The sequence below is a fragment of the Aptenodytes forsteri genome, unplaced genomic scaffold, assembly GCF_000699145.1.
Source record: "Aptenodytes forsteri isolate BGI_AS27 unplaced genomic scaffold, ASM69914v1 Scaffold166, whole genome shotgun sequence".
NCBI classification, from domain to species: Eukaryota; Metazoa; Chordata; class Aves; order Sphenisciformes; family Spheniscidae; genus Aptenodytes; species Aptenodytes forsteri.
The window spans coordinates 7,670,267-7,688,289 of record NW_008796110.1 but is presented as its reverse complement, the minus strand read 5'-3'; positions in this window follow the sequence as shown (position 1 = coordinate 7,688,289).

Genomic DNA, 18,023 nt, shown 5'->3' with positions numbered 1-18,023 from the left:
TCTCCATGAGTATACAAGGAGTTTAGTTGCTTAACTCATGTGGAGAACTCTCACAGTAAGTGAGATGAATCCCACTCTGTGCAAAATTTTGCATTGCTAAAGTATGGCATGCTTTTGGCATACTCCTGCTAATCCTGCCCTCTGAAGAATTTCCAGGAGAAAAGCAGTGAGTCCTTCCGGACCTTGGCTGAGGGTTAAATGGGAAGACCGGGGGAAGGGAGCCTGTTCACTGGAGGAAGACTCTCATCCATATGCAGGTATGTCCTTCAGGAGAGAATTTCTGTGAGCCTTCTGAGGCAGGAGGCACTTGGTTCATGGTTTTACTAAAATCAAACCATCTGAACCAACCATATGTGAAATGTAATGAAAGAATAGTTACAATTTTAGTCTACGCATTTCAGCTTGGTTTGGTGTGTTTTCTGTCAGACATAATTTTGTCTAAACACAGTTGGGTTATTTGCATAGGAATAACTACTGAACATTAGGATATTAATCTGCTGTCATTATGCACACCAAAACAATAAGGTAGGAACATGTCTTTTAAGAATAGCCATCTAAAAGTTAGGCATCTAGTCTGCTAGGCCTTAATGGCAAGAGGCATACTCACCTACCATAAAATAGATATTTAGGTAGGTAGAATGTCTTGCTTTCCAAATGTGCCCATCTCTCACCCCCCAAAAAGTCTATAGGAGTTTCATATCAATATATAATACAGTATTAGATGAATAAAATCTAGCTGCATTTAAATGAGACGAATGAGTCTTTCAAGGAACTTTATGAAAGCTAAGGTTGCAATGGAAATTTTTTCTGGGTACTTACTATAGTCTTCAGAGCCTTCTCCCCCTGATTCTCAGTACTTGCAAGATGGTAGTTCCCAAAAGGTGTATTTTGGATTGGGATATGAAGGTCTCCATTACTTCTGTTGTTACTGTAATTTTTATTGCTATTAAGAACAATTAATTATTAATGGCAATATTATTGTTATATATATCATTGTTATTCTTTACTATTAAGAACAAAATTTAATAATAATATAGTAATGACACCGTAGCTGGCAGTTTTAAAGCAAATGCAGGTGTTCAAGACATCGGTCTTTTTTTTAAAGGATCTGTACATATTATGAATGATCAAATATACGTTCAGTAAAAGAAATCACTCTTCTCTGACAAAAGCCTACTAACCTAAGGAGTGAACCAAACAACATTAAAAAAATGAGCTTGCTTATATCTTTAATCACATTACTGACTTTTTGTCTATGGCCTTGCATAATTTTGGTGTTTTGCGCGTTAATTATCAAATCAGAATATTTATTTAGATATTCTAAATACAACAAAAATAAAATGAGAAGCTGCTTTGCATGCACAAATGCTAATTTTCACACTTAAGTAGGGATTTCAGTTTCTTTTTAATATTGAAATAACTGTATACTTTTATGAATAACATGTCCACAACATTTATTAGTAAAAGACAATGTTTGTTTCAGTAATGAGTGTTAACATGTATACAAACACAATATGCTTTCTTTTCAGTAGTTCCACAGCATTACTGCAGAGTTTACAAATCACCCTTTATTTTTAATAGAACAATTATTCTACAGCTGAAACACTCCATACCAAATGTTTGACCAAAACCAATTTTTACCAGTAAGTTTTAAACAGCTGAAAATTGAAGTTTACAATGGAAGTTTCGTTACCTACTTAGTGACAGAAACATGAACAACTTATTATAATTTAACATGTAGAATGAACCTCCATGTATCTGTGGCAAATACAGACTTTGCTGCCTCAAGGGTTTGGCATTTTTAGATAAAAAAGAATCAATGTCATTATACAGTGTGTCTCTAGAGCATCATAATTATTCTGCATGCATACAATATTTATTTAAAACTTAAAATTAAACTTCAAGAGGTGGTCATTTGAAAGCTGGCAGTCAGTGAACAGATCCTGTCTTCATAAAAAAGAGAATATTTCTTCTAAAAGTTAAGAAGTAGATCAAAACGGTCTTTCCAGTAACTGACACTTTAGTCATACAGATGCTTTTTATGTGTCAGATTTATTAATAAAGAAGGTCCATGGGAACGAACAGAAGAAAATCTTGAGGATGTGACTGTCAGTTTTTGATATGTCAGGTATAATTTTGTAACTCTGATTTTTGGATAGCAGTACACACACAGCATTGTACTGATGTTTGTGTACTTCTTTGTACTTTTCATTTGTGATGACTGAGAAAGAAGATGAGGCGGAGATGTTTTGATACAGGATTGAAACTTGAAACTGCAGTCCTACAATTTGAACAGCATTCCTTTTTCATCTTTCTTTTCATGTTCCCTTTTTAACTTTTGCCACTGATGTAAAGAAAAAAGAAAATTTGAAAAGATGCCAGATGTTGGTTCTTATCTAGGTGAAAGATCACAGAAATGGAGAATAAAATATAGTTTTATTTTGTCACAGTGACAGAATTATGAGACAGATCAAATAGTTGTCAACAACAAATGTTTGTCCTCCTAAAGCCAACACAGAATAATTTAGACTGTGACATCTCTTCCTATTTCTCACAGAAAATATGCACTTTATTATAATTAGCTGAAAGTGGAATATGCTACTACTGCTATTCTGCAAATAATAGCATCTTCTTTGGCTACTCTTTGTGTACATTGGTGGCATTTTTAGCTTATCAAAGTGCATACAGCAAAGAACTGCAAAAGAATGTCACAGTGCATCAGCTGAAGAAAAGGAATTGAATGAAGAAATGGTCTTTTTTCTTTTTTTTGTTATTCACCCTGTACAGCATGTTATATTAGAAAAAGGTAGAAGTGAAAAGTCTTTATTTTCAACACATTTCTGTCAGTTGTGAGTTTAATTTGTCTTGATTAGAAAAGTGATTATAAACAATCCTGTTACTCGTGGATTTATTAATACACATAGAGGATGCTATTTCAGCATCTAACAGTAAGCAGTACTCAGGCTTCTGAAGCTAGGCATCTTCTTAAGGGTTTTATTGTTTCAAGTCATAAACAGAGGCAAGGGCCGGCACTGTAGGAAGTCTAGTGACCTGAAACCTTCTCCTTGATCTGTAAGCAAGAACAGCATGAGAACAAGAAAAGTTCCTCTCGTTGCTCAATGATTGTTATAATTAATCTTTGGATGCAGTGAAACTGTGTTGTGGTGCATCCAAGCTGCTACTTCTGTTCATCTTCCTTATGACCTAATTCTTAATTTTCTCATGCACCTTGCACAGAAATTATCCCCTTTTTAGCTTATGAGAAATTCTTTTCTGCAAAAGGTGATAAATGTATTTTAGAGTTGAGGTTTTTTCAATTTTGTTGGTTCCTAAGGCTCTTCCTGCTCAACCCTTAAACTCTTCCCAGTTCTCCATATGGTGCTGCTTCAAACACATCTACTTTTGTAAACATCAGTCAGAGCCCGGCTGCCCTGTCTACTTAAGAAAAGTCAAAGTTCATTCATTCATTTGTTCCTTCCTTCCTTTCTTGTGAGACACAGCAGTCTATTAATTCACTTCAGTCTCCTGACATACAAGGTATGCTGTTCCTTTCATCTGGCTCTATCAGCTAAACAAAGATAAACAAACAGGATGTCTTGGAAATTTCTTAAAATTGCACCGGGCTACTGGCATGTCTCCTCAGAATCATCTGCTTTTATAGGACTTGAATGCACAAAATACTGAGAAATAAGCTTGGATGCAGACAACTGTTTTTCTGTACAAAAATTGAGGCGATGCTTACAGTCTGATCGGTTGCAGCAACTAATGGGAGCATCATGAGCTCCCACACCACCTACAGAACTGATATAACGGATATTAAATCATGGGATTGAGCAGCACTTATGAATTTGCAACACATCATTTAAAGAAGAAGCCACTCAGCCTTGCACACGTGTGCAGGCTTTCCCCGTAGGCTCAGCCTTCCCTGTTCCCCTCAGGAGCTACGGGGAGAGCTTGCCATTCACCAGGGAAATCCTCTGGGCTGGCTGCTCTTTTCCATGCCTCCCTGAAGGACATGCGGCCAATCGAAGCTGCTCTGCGCTCCACGCTCTTCCTCTGATGAGAGCTCTTATTCATTCTTGAATGCCTGCTAGCACATTTTCCCATTTTTAGGAGCCTAAATGCCTTTTCCAGTTTAGCCCTGACTACATTTCAAGATAATCTGCAGTCTCTGGCAGTGGTTTACATGAGTGAGTAAGGAAGTGCCCGATTTGTGTCGTCACATGCAAAATCAGTTTCTTTTGGCTCTGGGGGAAGCAAAGTCCCATCAGTTGTGGCTCTCTGCTTGCTCCCTCTTCTTTCAGCTACTTTAAAATTTTCCTGGCTATCCAACCCATCCTGAGATGGGCTTCCCAGCCTGACGAGGAAGAAAGGCTCGAGGCTATAGGCATACCCGTCCTTGTGCTTGGTGTGGAGACACACAGGCATCTGCTGGAAGAAGCAGGGGCTGCAGTACCCTCCTGTAACTTAATTCACTGATAGTAATTAGTACCCTCTCCTGCTCCTCTGATGTACGAAGGGTGATTACAGGGACTGCACAATACATCCCCCAAAAGCACCTCCTTGCATGAAGAAATATTTAGAGGGTAAGAAGTCAATATAGCCGAAGGAGAAGGAAAACTCTTCATGGATCCAGCTCCTGCTGACTCTTAGAGCATGGTACGTGCTTAGATGAAGTTTATGTCTCTGAACACCTCCCATATGAATAAACATAATTGAGGATGAGAAAAACAAAGCAAAACCTAAGCCAAAGTAACGGCAAAGGTATCTTGGAACAATTTTCAAACTGTTTTAGGTGTTTCAGGAAGTATTAATTTCTTACCTGGAAGGAAACGCTGGCCTGCTACTTGAATAAAAACAGAAATGCTTGCTCTGGTTGCAACATAGTCTTTAGAATATATGGGTCTGTATGTGTGGGGTGTACATATGTGTGTGTGGAACTGCAGCCTTCCTGGCAATTGCCTTGCTGACATCCCTGCCAGTCAGCAGCTGCACGTACCAGCCAGCCCTCTTTTGTGCCAATCTGGTGGTGAGTGGTGCAGAAACATTTTAATTAATGTTGAACTTCTTAAAGTTGAAGCAAAAACAATTACAGCTCAATTTTACTTTGCCTCCTCACTTTCATCACTTATATTCTCTCTTCCTCCTCCCTCTCCATTAGAGGGCTTCATTTCACAGACTGTGAATTATAATCTAATTATTATATTTTAAAAAGGCAGACAAGGCATTGTTTCTTCATCCTTCAGTTAAAAAGCTCTGAAATAACAAAGGAAAAGGTCTTTCCTTCTTGAGTGCCAGGAGCATAAAGTCACTCCCACCACAGACATCTCATTCTTCCCCATCTGTGACTTTTTTTTTTCTTTCTTTTTTTTTTTACAGAAGGGATCACATCTTTCCCTTAACAACTGTTTGCACACCAGACTCAAAGAAAGTTCACAGCACACATCACATGTACATTGGATATGTAAGTGAAGTGATCTGTAGCACAGCTAATTAGACCTAAATTCTTGATTTACTATTTATAAAACAAAATTGATTATTACTTCATCAACAACATTTAAAGCATCATTAAGAGAGGTCTGCTCCAGCAGCCTCAGGTTAAATTTTTTAAGCACTTTAGTTGCTAATCTGTGTTATTGCCAACATATGTAAACTTCCTAATGCTAATTGCATTCAGCTGTGAATCAAACAATGTCTAATTCTCTTCAGGATTAATTATGCACATGTGCTGCCTGCATTCCTAAACATGGTTCTCATAAATAATAAGAGATATATCTAGGCAGATGGGATTTTTCCAACTAAATGATCTGTTTATCATGAATAAAACAATTGACATATACTAGACTTCTAATGCAAAGTCACCACAACATTCCCATGTTTTTTAATCATAAATAATTGCTGTGACAGTTGTTTGTGTGAACATGTTTTTGTACAGCCAAGCACTAAAAAGCATGTCCTTCAGTGAGCACCGTTACCTTTGTATGCACCTTTCTTTCTTCTTTCTTTTTTATCTTTTTTGATTTGAAGGTGCATAACAGAGTGGTTTATATCATGTGTTTGATGAATGAACTAACAGTCTCCACTAAATGCACAAGTTTTGTAAGCCCTGGGGAAATCTGGTTTAAGTACAGTGCAGGAAAAATTGCTAAAGTGTTATGTATTCTGCTTGTTTCAGGAAGAAACAATGAGTTTCTGGCATCCAGAGCCAACGTTGGCAGTATATTTCTTTAGTTGTTTTTTTTCTTTAATTAGTCTGAAAGGGCTGATAATTAACTGAATTGGTAAAATTAACTTGAAAAATAACTTCCAATGCTGAGGACATGGCAAGTAGAAAAAAATTTTTAAAATTACATTTGACAGCAACAGAAGAAATTTACCCCTAAAAAGGGGAGACAAATAAAGGTTTTCTATTATTCTTTTTAATGAAGATGTCTTCTTTTAAATAGAAGTTAAAATCCAGCCTCAGCGAGCAACTCCATAGCATGTCTCTTCTTATACGACACAAACATCTTGGTTGCTACTGGAAAAGACTTACGTGGAAAATGCATCAGAATAGCAAGAACTTGATACTAGTAGAGGCTTATAAAATTATACTGTTCAATCATATATTATTGCACCCATTATTTTCAGTGTTACTGTGGAATATTTTAATTTGCCCTGACTGTCTATGTCGATTTGAATTTTAGACTGAGTCAGTATCTTTTCTTTCTTTTTTTTTTCTAAAACAAAAATTGGAATAGCATGGCATTTAAGAAAGGTAATAGACTAATAGCTTAGGTGTCTGAAATCTTTCAGCTTCAGAATAGGTGGAGCACACTTAACCCCTGGCAATATGCCCTTAAACGTATTTTCCAGGTGCCAGTTGTTGATGTGAGAAAGTGGTTGAGCACCTGTGCCTCATTCAGTTCCTCATGTCTCTGTTGAGTGAACCAAGAGAGGTTATCAATTGGTATAATGGTTTTTATAATAAGAACATCTGTCCACTAGTCACTATAACAAGACCATCAGCTAATTTCATAAGGCCATCAAAAACTCAGTTGGTTATCAGTGATGACCTTTGCTGAATTTCAGCTGGTGACATAGAGATGAAAAGCTCTGCTTTCTATTACTTGTCAGTAAGTCAGCCTGCCCCTTGCTCAGTTTAGGCAAGATAAAACTTGATGAAGCTATGGCTTATCTGTGTTAAAGCAAAATTCTAATGTGACAAAAAGCTTGATAAGCTGGAAAACACATTTTAAATAGCTTGAACAGCTTTAATACAAAAAGAGACATTTTCTGTTCTTTGAAATCAGATAATTCATGATAACAGCATGTAGCTGAAAGAATAAAAACAACTGAAGACCTGAGGGAACTGAAGCATCCAACTGATTCTCAGCAGTAGAGATGGCGAAAAATATGTTTAACAGTGTAAGGTGCTGTACTACAGCGTGAGAGACAAGAGCACATGGGTAGGACTCTTCACCATTGGGTGAGAGCATTCTTTCCAGGGTATTTTTTTCGTGTTTGTTTGTTTTTTATACAAAGCCTAGGAGCTATGCTCATTCAAGCCAGCTGAAAACAGCTCACGTTTTCATTTATAGAAGAAGAATGCCTTTCAAGAGCTAAAAGAAGTCCCAAGCTTGTGTTTAAATGTGATTTTAACTTTCAAGTAAAGGTGGGTTTCATTTTCATTTCTGAAATGTTACAGGAGAACAGAATGAACTAAATCATTGTATTTAGCCCCTTCGCCAGTGAAGGAACCAGACAGTACATCTGGAAGGTATTGGACCTTTGGAGACACAGTGTTTTGACCTACTCACCACTGGGCTGATTCACAGCCTGCTGTCCGCTCCCAGGCACACTGGCTACAGCCTCTGGTCTTATTTTGGATGGGAAAATTTGGCCCCAGACAGCATGAGTGACACCCTTTCTCTGAGCACAGGTGATGTACAGAGAAGAGATAAAGTAGTGTTGCGGGGGGGAAAGCACCACCTCGTTTATCAGTCAACACTAGGACCTGCATACTTTTCCATCTCAATTCCATCATGAAGATCTAATTTAAAATTAACTGTTAGCAAAAAATGTAGTTCCTGACAAGCAATTCAAAGTAAATTAAATAAAAACATCAACAAAACAGACCACTGGCATTTCTGTTAGTTTCATTTGCCTGCAAAATGAAACAATTTGGTTAAAACTGTTCTTCTGTAGCCTGGAGTATAATTGTTTAGGGATTTTAAAAGAGGATTATTCACATCATGTAGTCACCTTGGAGAACACAAACTGGACTCCTTTAGGATGAAACTAAACTGGGATATACTCTGAAAGCATACTGAAAGTACACCGATTGCAAGCAGGCACTGAGCCCATGAGCTATACAAGGACCAGTATAAATTAACCTCCCATTGAAATATGAACAGTGTGGATGCTGGGTCCTATACATCAGCTTTTTGTTTTGCAGATCTACTGCAAGGCTACACTACTAGCCCATATACAACCCTGAATGTTGAACTTCTCTGAAAATCTGCACATAAGGGGGAGAAAAGCAGTTGGCAGACATTGTGATTCTGCCCCGTGCAGGTAAATGCAGGTGTCTCAAAGGTAATTCAACAGGTTCTTTTGAAAATAGGTAGCATCATAAGTGAAACAGACCTTGGCAGTTTTTTGTCTGGAAGAAGTTTTAGAAGATTTCACTGTTATTTTAAAACAGAAGCACAACATTTTCATGTGAGCACGAATGAAGAGAAAGGTACCTTATAAAATTAAACTCAAGAAAGCATACCCTTAGTCTATGCCTATGCTGCTAAACAAAGCAGGACAAGGGCGACTGCGCAGGCTCTGGACAGCTGGGCATGGATCCTGTCTGACCACCATGTGTTGTTAGGCCATGCTCACTGTGGCTGCCTGGGACAAGGCTTAGCCATCCCCCGGGCAGTGTGGCACCAGGATGGGCCTTCTCCATCCTCCATAGTCCTCCACTTCTGCTGCAGCTGGCTTTTGTGCCCTCCAAACACTCCTATGTGCCTTTGTGCTGCACTCCACAGCATGGAGGTGGACGGGCTGCGTCACACCCCACAAAAGGTTTCAGATGATCCGAGCTGAAAAACATACAAAATATAACAATTACATTTCAGGACGATAAAAGCAACACATGAAGCCCAGTGGAGACGCAGGCCATTTTCACCTTCACTTGTGATGCCACTTGCTATTTCTCCCATGGCTTCCTTCAGTCCAAACATCCCCTGCACTAACAAGCGCAGAGCCGTAAATAAACCCAAGGTAAGAAAAAGAGACAATTTCAAGTCTTGTGTATTTTACATAATAGGTCTCCTAGAAAGGCATTTTCACATTGTAGTGGCTCCATTTCATTGTTATAGTTGTCAGTTATGAATATATTATTGTCTGATGTGTTTTTTATTTCTTCACCGATGATTAAAAGACATGGTATTTACAGAGGAATCTCTATACTGAGTGGGAGGGACTTGAATTAATTTAAGGGGAATGTTTTCTGAGCAAATGAGGAGGGAAGAACATCTGTTTCTACATTTCATTTTGCCTCCTCACATTACAAAATATGTTTTGAAGAACTTAGTGGGGTGCTGAAAGCTGGGGAATTCTCATCAAGATACTTCGTTTGTGCAGTGCTGGTGTTTCTTAGTTATGTGCACAAGATAAAAGATTGTAATATGCCTCTTGGTTAAAACTTTGACCTTTAGTAATTTTGTTAGCGACACAAATATTTTGTTTTCCTTGCTGGCAAAACAAATGAAAGTGCTTTGCAGAAGGCCTTACTCTTCACTTTAAAATCAATACCAGATTCTTCAACCATTTTTGCATAAAATCAGAGTATCATCCTAGGCCTTTTCCATAGCTTCTTCTTATGTTACTATAATCTTTTAGAAATCAGATAAAAAAAAGGGAAAGGTGTTATAAGTTAATTTTCTATGTTCCATTCATTAACAATTTATCATCTTCAGTTTAGGAGAAATTTCTTCATGCTCCCACAGGCAAGACATTTATTGTCGTGCATAGGGCAGGGACTCAAGCACCTATTTTTACACAGCTTTATATTTTGCCGACAGGCTGTATTAAGGTATATTTTGTGGGTATAGCTTCTGATCCCAAGCTCAAAATTTGGGATTTTTACATGAAGAGTATCTCATAGCTCTTACCAGAACTTGAATCTAACAGTGCTTCCATGCTTTATCCATTTAAATACCAAATGAAACCTTGTTTTAGAATGCGATTTTATGCAAGAGATCAGTAGCTTTTGAGAAGGAGTATAACGTAGCTGCTATCTGTCACACTCTGGCCTGCTCTGCAGACATGCTGAAGCACACTACATTTGCAAGTCCTCAATGACATGCTCTCAATTGCTTCTGTGAAACTGTTTTGATGATACACCTAAACTGATTAGGTCACCATTATGGACATTAACATACTTGAGTGTTTGAAAAAGGCAATAGCAGGGCCCCTTTGTATGCTAATGACAAAAGGAATGTTAGAAAGGATAACGTTGCTTGTAATTTTTTTTTTTTTGTACAGTTGAGCTATTTCTAACAATTAATTTCCCATTTACTAAAGCTTACTGTTCTTTTATGAGTTCTGTTTAGTAGTTTACTGATCAGCCAAAGAAAAGCAAATACACATGTAATTTTGAGGGTAGAGAGAGAGTGATTAATGGATTATTATGGCTGTGTTATCATTTGCAAGGATGGAGAAGCTGTGTCTTTCTGTACCCCCTTCCTCTTTATTTCATTGTGGCTGCATTTAACAATCTGATTGGTTTTTTTATGAAAAATAACTATATTAATATGCAAATAATTTGATTTATTTTGGGTTTGTAACTCTACATAATTTAGTATCATCTCTGTTTACCGTAAGAGTTAGTAAAAAATAAGATTTTTCTGTTGGGTACTGTGGCAAAGCCTTCTGTCATATTAAAGGAAGTTAAAGAAAATTTGTATCAGCAGGTATTTTGGGAGTGTAGTAAATGGCTGCTCTATTGAGAGTATGCAGGATTTCAGTCACCCAGTTGCTATCTGTAAGGAGATGCCACTACTAGAGTCACTAGTAGTAGCAAAACTATGGTCTGGCTGGAATGATCAGTATTTTGTTTGCTCCTCATCGGAAGCTGGTTATTATTGGAAAAACTGATGCTCCAGCTGGCAGGCTGGGTTGATAGAATAATGCGCATGTGTGAGCTTCCTAGAGAGGGCTTCGGCTGGGGTTACGTGTTTGCTGAGCTCAGGGAATATGGTATGCTCCGTTCTGCTCAAACAGCTTCTGTTACTGATACTAAGAGATGGAGAAATACTAGAGAAGGGGTAGAAAGAAGACTAGAGAGATACTTTGGACTGGAAAAGAAAGAACAATCATGGAGGAGACAAGAAAAAATCGCGAGGCTATTTTAGAAAAATGACTGAAAGGTTTCAGGAGAAGGTCAATAGCTGAAAGGCAGTAGCTACATGCTGTTCGTAGACAGATATCTAAATACTGAGGTTTGTCCCTATGCTCAGTGTCCCCTAAGTGCATTGGTCTATTAATGATCTGTATTACCTTTATATTTCTATTATTGTAAGTATCATTTAACAGTCATATTCATTGAATCATATTGCTAGTAAGCAATTTACAGCACAGAAGAAGTTATGTGGCAAATACTATCCCTTCTTCAATAGCTGACAGCCTAATTACTATAACTAGGGCATGGGTGGACAGGGTTGCTAAACTGGGCTGGAAATGGGATGGAAGCGCAAGCTGGAGCCTGTGATTAAGGAAGATCAATGTCAGGAGTAGGAAGGAGTCTTAATGCTCCAGTCTAGGGAGAAAGCGCCTTATGCAAGAAGTCGTGAGGGAAGCCCAGAAGACAAAGCATCTGTATATCCCAAGCCTAAGAGGCAAGGCAGAAGCCTAACAGACAAAGGTCAGGGTGCAAGGGATTTTAAATCTGAGGTGAGGGGACAGGAACAGGAGCAGGCAGTGCAGGCTAGGTGGGGACAGATACTTGGGCAAGTATGATCGGAAAAAGAACCAAGAACTACAGACCAGAGTGCAGCAGGCAGGAACCCAAGTTAGGAATCAAGGAGCAGAACAAGACTCAGAGGCAACCTACAAGTTGCTGAGAGTCTTTTCTATAGCCCTCTGAGTCCGTTCAGAAGCTTTATTTGGGGCAGGATTCAAATATAGATGCTGCCTCTGAGGTAGCCACCTTGATCCCCTTTATAACCAGCAGGGAAAAATATGCACCTGATGGGTGCAATTCATCTCTTCCTAAAGCAGATGTTTAAAGTAAGACTGATGAATTGCACCCTAGAAGTGTCTATTTCTCTCTGTTAATTATGAAGGGGGCCTATAGTAACTAGCTGAGATATATGCTTTTGTTATAAATGTTGGATGTCTAATGTTGGATGAGATGAGTCCTACAGCCTCAGGTGTCCTAGTCATTCCACTGCACCGCAGCTCTGCCCTATTCAGTTAAGGCCCTGATCCATCAACCAATTAAATATGTAGGTAGGTTTTTGAGAATGCATGTGATTAAATGTTCTGGGGGGTTGTAGGCAAGTTGCAGAAGAGTAAATGCTTCAATGTGTGAAATGTGGATCTTGAATTAACTACTTAGTTTGTACTCCAGGAGTCTGCCACTGGTTTTGTAAAAACCTCCATCTCCCCCATACTTCTTCAAGCGGCATCCTGTCCCTAATGAAATATACCATCCCTGCTATCAATACACTAGTGTGCAAGCACACATTCGGCTTTCTGGTAGCAATTCAGCAAAATTCAATCACCCAGATGTTTGGAAAAGTAGTCACTAGGGGGCTGGAAGAGTAGCCAAATGAAATTAATCTCTGAACTTCAGTGAATATTCAGGTGTATTTTATGATTTTTCCCTAGTTATATCAGAAACCATGAGGTGACGTAGTTTAATCAGTGTTAGATTGCACAAGATCTGTGGTTGATGGGATGCATCTCATAAGGGGAGCTCCTTATCAGTTAGAACAACTGTCACCTAGAAAGAAGGAATACACAAACTGAGTTGAAAACATGATGTTAAAATATTTCTGTTGTAGAACACTATGCATATAATTCATCAGGTTTTCATAGTAGATTGATGTCATCCACTTCAAATTTAGCAAGGATTTTGATATGGTCTCCCATCTTTGTATCACAGCTGGGATGTTACAGTCTAGATGGGTAGATAGGTGAGGGAAAACCTGGCCGGATCACTGGTCAAACTGTCTAGGTTCACCACCCATGCTCTACCTTGGGTGACTGGTCACAAGTGAAGTTTCTAAGGGGTCTGTCCCAAGACAGATCCTGTTCAATATTTTATCAATGACTTGGAGGAGAAGACAGACAGCACCCTCATCGAGTTTGCATATGACACCATTTGGGGGTATAGTGGCTCTTCATGAGGGCAGAGCTGCCATTCAGATGGACCCGGCAAGCTAGATGAACGTGCTGACAGGAACCTTATGATATTAAGCAAGGAAAAATGCAAAGTCCTGCACCTGGGACAGACTAACCCCCTGCATCAGTGCGGGCTAGGGACTGACTGACTGGCTGGGTAGCAACTCTGCTGGAAAGCCCCTGAGAGTCCTGGTGGACAATAACCTACACGAGTCCCACCTGGCTGCGATGAGGGCTAACAGTGTACTTGGCTGTAAAAACAGGATTGTAGCCACTAGATCAAGGGAAGTGCTTAATCGCCTCCGTTTGGCACTCATTAGACCATTTCTGGGATACTGCATCCAGTTTTGGGCCCCTCGGTACAGGAAAGACATTGGTCAACTAAAGCAAGTTCAGCAGAGAGCCACCAAGATGGTCGGGGGCTGGAGCACTTGCCCTGTGAGGGGAGGCTGAGGGAGCTGAGCTTGTTCAGTTTGTTCAAGAGAGGGGGCTTCAGGGGACCTTAGGGATTACCAAGAGGACAGAGACAGGCTCTTTACTGAAGTGGACAGTGGGAGAAGAGAGACAGTGCCCATAAATTGAAGCATGAGAGTTTCTGATGTGGTACAAGAACACTTTCATTATGAGGATAATTAAGCACTGGAGCAGGATAGCCAGAGAGGTTGCAGTATCTATATCCTTGGAGATTTTTAAGAGTGGACAAAGACCTGAGCAACTTGGTCTGAATTCTATGTTAACCCTGCTCTGAGCAGGGAGACTAACGACCTCCTGGCACCCCTTCCAACCTGAGTGATATTGTGATAAGTGAAGGTGACCTTATCTGTGCTGATTATGAACGTAGGCATAAGGAAATTATTCTCTCACAAAAAGGAACTAGGTGCAATACTGTGTTAGGGATAGGCCATAGCCCTTTAGCTGGATTATAAAGATGAAGCCTGGTACGCCTGAGTTACAGAAACAGTCTGCACAAGCCTAGGAGTGAATCTGACTGGCTTGAAATGCAGAATCAGGACAAAACAGCAGATCTCTCCTTGAAGAGGGTTCCCTGATATTTTTTCCAGGTTTGATATTTCAGAGTCACAGGTGAGACTGGCACTGCCTATTTTAATACTGATGGTGTTACTTCAGATTATGTTATACACGATAGATGTACCTTTTAGGGCATCTTTTAATATTTTGGTAATTGTTTAGCTTATGTAAAAGGCCTAGTGTTGAATGCTGTTTTTAACTTGGCTTTATCAGACTACAGGTCTCTGTGAAAATTTTACTGGAAAATGTAAAAGCACAATTAAACTAATGCTGTGAGTAAAGAAAACAATAATTCATAATTTCACACTCTGTAAATATGGTTTTTTTGGCCATCAAAATTATACACACCTCCGCAATGTGGTATTTCATGGTAACATAATAAACATATATATTACTTTCAAGTTTTAATGTTCTTTTTGAGGTATACAGCACCTTTTAAAATTTTATTTATAACTAGAATATAGCATACAAACAATGTAAAGCTTTCAAAGCTGGATTCATTGCAGGTATTAAAATGCACTCATAATTATGTTTTCACCATCTATTTGAGGTGACCTGTTACTTGGCACTTTTGGGATGGAAAGAGTCCTGTCCAATTCATGGAACGTTTTCAGCTATAGTGGTCCTAGTATGTAGCAACAGTTTTATGTAGGCATAGACACATAATACTTATGGAAATACTGAAATGGAGTACCATGAAAATTAATATTCTGCTTTTTCCCTGTAGACGTCTTGAATGAGAGACTTTATATTATTTTTACAGAAACTTGATATGAACTTACATATATTAAATATCACATTCACTTTATTTGCAGTATGTTTTAGCACAATGCCAATATCTTACACACAATACAATATTTATTTTATGCGAAGTGTAGTTATGATAATTTACATTTTTAGTACACCATGTGTATTTAAAATATCCATACTGCACAAGATCTTATTACGGCAATATACATGGTATATAGTACTGTTTTTTTCTGTAAAAGAATATAATCTCAGCAAACTCCTGGCAAGATTGTCTGCTTTTTTGCCCTTGAAATCAGTTTTGTATTATGCATTTTGTTGCCTAAATATGTTGTAAGGGATTTTAAAGTGTTCTGTACAGGCATAGTTTTGTTTCCAGTGAAGTGGATGGTAAGCATTTGACACCGCTGTATTGCTTATGTTTGGCAAAGCCACGAGTAAGTGAACATTAATTTCTACTGGTTTCATTACGGTAGCACATCAAGGTCACTCCTGAAACCAGCCCCGCTCCTGATGGCCTCTGTTCAAATACCTGGGAAGAATTAGTCCCAACTCGAATTGCTTATGGCACCAGCAGAGTAGGCAGGGGAAGAACATCTCATTCTGCCTGCTCAGATCCCAGCGTGGACCCCCATGTCGCTTACTAGAATCTCGTCCTCACCGTAAGTGTTGCCAGATAAGAAATTATTCACAGAATATCACTGATTGCAGGTAATACTTTACCCTGTATCTAGTTATTGTACATTTTACACATTTCTACATTTCTAACAGTACAGGATTCAAGAGAAGACATTAAAATCTCTTAAAAGATCTAACATTTAGCACATCCAAGCATCCTAGAACTTGTGTATTATGCCTGATGACTCGGTGTTGTTTGTTTCACAGCACTGGGAACAAGTCATAATATTTTTGGAAAGATGGAATATTCTTTCTTTCCTGCTAGCTTTGTAAGGCTGTGAAATACAGGTTCCCACACTTTTATGTGCAGCAGAAATGAACATCAGCATCTCAGGCTGATGGCAGTTTCTGTTTACAATGGCTGAAGTAACTGGGCTAATGAAATCAGCAGGACTATGGGAATAGAAACAATATGATGAAAATTAAGAAATGTTTCTGTGGTTAGCCGATTTTAATGGCTTTCTGTTGCTACCCAGATTTTTGAAATATAATTTGTTGGCTTGGGAAAGTGAAAAATACACAGTGAAACCTTAAATGATTTGATCCTTAGGACAGACAACATTTTTTATTCTTTATACACTGCGCCTAACAGAGTGACTCCTATGTGCCAAGGTAAAAGAACCAGTCATCACCACCACCAATAATAATAACAATAACATTGCATTTATATAATTTGGCTATTATCACCTGGCTTCACATCAGCTGTTTGGTCTGTGCATACGATTATATATAATTTTCTCTTTTTACACATCAGTACATAATTGTGGTGACTTTTTGTCGATGAGATTTTCCTCTACCCTTTAACAGCCTCATAAAACCTCTCTTACATTCAGCATTTCACAAAACAGTTACTGTGTTATGATGGTTTTCTAAAAATAAAAATAGTTTAGTAAATTCTAGGTAAAACTTCAGCTTCCTCCATAATTGCATGCCCTCTCATCTTCCCTCCCTACCAATCTCTGGGATGTCAAAATTCAGTTCTTGTTGCTGACTGCATTTTCTAGGTCTCTCAACAAGTCGTAAAGGGAAATTTGTTATTTTTTCACCACTGCTTCCTGGCTTCTTGTTTTTATCACCACCACTATTAAGAAAACCCTTGGAAATTGATTATCCGGCCATAGTTTCTGAGTGACTACCATTACATAGAAGTCATGACCAGAAAGGTGGCCGTAAGGAAATGGGAAAGGGAGATTGTTTGGTCAAGTTTGTCATTTTAGACTCATAGATTTGAAGTATATAATCTTCAGAGTAAGCTGCAGAAGGGACTGCGGAGAAGCAGTTTGCGCCTCTCTCTCCAAAACATCAATGTCCAAGTTCCCTGCTTCTTCTGTCAATAATCTCTCCCTTGGAAAAGGATTGAGTCAAAGGAAGCTGAAAGGAAAAGCAGTTTTCTCAGTAGCAGAGTATTTATCTTCCCTTTGAAAAGAAAGACAGTGGTATAATTTTTGACCCTTTTCATATTGGCATCTGTCCTGCATATTCAATTGCCTTTTTTTGCAAATGAATGATGCTGCATCAACAAATGAATTGCTCGATATTTGTTCAGTGCCTTAAAGATGCATTGGTAAGTGTTGCTTTGTTTCTAAAAATGTAATTCTATCAAAAGGAAATAATGAAAAAGGATTTGACACTGATTCTGCTTCTGTAGTACATATATCTGAATATCCAAATAGTTAAACCAGACATATTTCTAGAATCTAATCCTTGATCTTTCCCTGAAGTTTGAGGAATTCCCACATTCTTGTCATTCCTCTAGGGTTTTTCTTGGTTTTTTCATGCTTTTTCATTTTGATTTAATCTTTTTTTTTTTTTTCCCCAGCACAACATCAAATATTTTTTCTATGTTGCCATAAATATGAACTTCATTATTTCTCCTTTTATACGGTAAATGTTTCTATTTGGTTTCCATTTTATTTTGTTTTCCAATTGTCTTTGGTAACAAACATAGGAAGTTTCAGTAGAAATCCAAGTAGTCCTGTTCTCTATTATGTGTCTGGTATGTCTGATTTGTTATTTCAAAGACGACTTCAAAATGGACATCATGCAGTGTAGATTACTCTCTCTTTACTTTGTGTGCTGTTATCATCTAGAAAGAGAAAATGTGCCAAAAGTAGGGGAAAGTGGGGATTTCATTGGCAAGATTTCCTTTTTCATCGCAGCTCCAGCACCGCTGACCTGTGCTACGC